Below are 2,105 nucleotides of genomic sequence, written 5' to 3' on the forward strand. Positions count from 1 at the left end.
TGGGGTTCCTACGAGTCACAACCTTCTGGGACTCTCTCCCTCTGGGCTGGGATTCGTCCAGCTCATTCTCCTCCCAGCTCTGAATACTTTTGTGTTGAACAGTTTGCTAAAGCTCCACTTGGCCGTGGCCGTGCTCTCCACGTGAAAACATGGTTACAAAATGTTTCTGAGGCAGCAGTCTCCTAAGCACGCCTCTCCAAGGCTTGCCATGAACTTAGTCCCGAGTGTTGCAAGAAGTGTGGGCTAAAAACGGTGCTAAACCTTTGGATGTAACATCTGTGGCACAGTGGTTTCATATTCTTTCGAGGCTCCAGTCAAAGCAAAAGCAGTTGACAGGTTTGTGTCAGAAGACACAGGTAACAGCCATGAACTTAGTCCCGAGTGTTGCAAGAAGTGTGGGCTAAAAACGGTGCTAAACCTTTGGATGTAACATCTGTGGCACAGTGGTTTCATATTCTTTCGAGGCTCCAGTCAAAGCAAAAGCAGTTGACAGGTTTGTGTCAGAAGACACAGGTAACAGTTGATCCTCCCCTCCTCTCTGGGCCACTCACAATTTTGCAGACCTCTTCCTCCACCCTGTGTCCTTCTGCTGCTGAAGAGTCCCCCGCCTACATGGTTGTTCAGTGTGCAGTCCGTTCCTGTACCTCTGAGCACCCTTGTTGCCTGCTTCCAAACCTTCACACTTTCTGAAATGAGGGGACCAGAACTGTGCGCAGACACTGGAGAAACGTGTAAATGAAGTGAAGCCAGGCCTAGAAGAATGAACCAAAACTCTTACTAGCAAAACTATGAGGATCTTGGGATGAGCAGAAACCCCAGGGGGGGCAGATGGATCTCTGTGCATGCAGTGCTTGCCACTTTCTGTGGCTGGCAAGGAGGAGGCAGAAAAAAGGAGAATACAAATAGCTGAACTCAAATAAAGAGTGAGGCAGCTTTTCTGGGGATGTCAGCAGAGGAGAGCTGGTCATGGCATGACCTGAAAGGTTGCAGAAGGGATTGGGATTGTGAAAAAAGCTCAAAACTTGTCTCAGCAGGTAAGAACAACGGAAATTTTGGGTCAGAGGACAACATCTAGAGCCCTGCGGCAGGGGCTGGCATCCATTCATCAGTTCCTGCAAACCATATACAATCATCCATACCTGTGGGGAAGACAGCACCCAGCTCCCTGTGCCAACAGCATCGTGCCATGCCAGCGGCGTGGGTCCCCAGCTCAGGACAGCAGACGGGGAGCCAGCACGCAGCCTTTGCACATACTAACGCGACTCTGACAGCGGTGCGTGCAACATGCTCTGCACACCCTGCTCTTGGCTGGTGGCAAGCCAAGCTGGGATCCGGGTGGTTGCTATGGAGAAGCACATAAATGCACAAACAAGTGCCAAACGGTGATAACTGCTCCGGGGGCTGAGAAACTCGGAGCTTTATAGCATGTTGCTGAGGGATGGTATCCCTTAGGGCACGGAGGCTTTTTCTGGCCTGCCAGGGAAACCAGTACAAGACCTATTGTATTTGGTGTGTCTGACTCCACGAAGTGGCCCTCCCTGTCACTGTTTTCTGACGGGGAGCTATTTGTTTCTCTCCATCTTGGTGCTCTGGCATGATTTTACAGTGTATCTAAGCAGCCCAGCCAGCTCTCAGCGGCAAAACAGAGGCTGCACCAGATGGACAGTGTAGACCCACTTGTCAGCTGCTGCCAAAGCTGAAGCCCATGAGGCAGAGACTCCCAGGGGAAGGCCACAGCAGGGAAGGGGAGCCCTGGCGCTGCTCACGTCCGTGAGCAACAGCTCACAAAGCAACAGCTTTGTAGGGAAGAAGTCGAAGAGGGTTTGCACAGACAGCCCTCTTGCTCCATGCCATGCTCCTGGGTGCTCTGTCAGCACCCCAGCAGGGGTGGATGATGCGCAGGTTCTGTGCCCAGCACGGTGGCCACGGGGGTGGCTGCACCCCATGTCCCTGTGCCTGGCACTCTAAGCTAGACAGCGTGTCCCACGTCGGGGTGTCCCATGGGCCGCCAGGGACTGCCTCGCAGTCTGGGGCCGAGCGGTGCTGCAAAAGGGGGTTGCCTCCATGTCACCCGGGGGTCCCGGGGTCCCCAGGCTGCGGGCCAG

This window comes from Buceros rhinoceros, unplaced genomic scaffold (assembly GCF_000710305.1).
Source record: "Buceros rhinoceros silvestris isolate BGI_N320 unplaced genomic scaffold, ASM71030v1 scaffold28994, whole genome shotgun sequence".
Classification (NCBI taxonomy): domain Eukaryota; kingdom Metazoa; phylum Chordata; class Aves; order Bucerotiformes; family Bucerotidae; genus Buceros; species Buceros rhinoceros.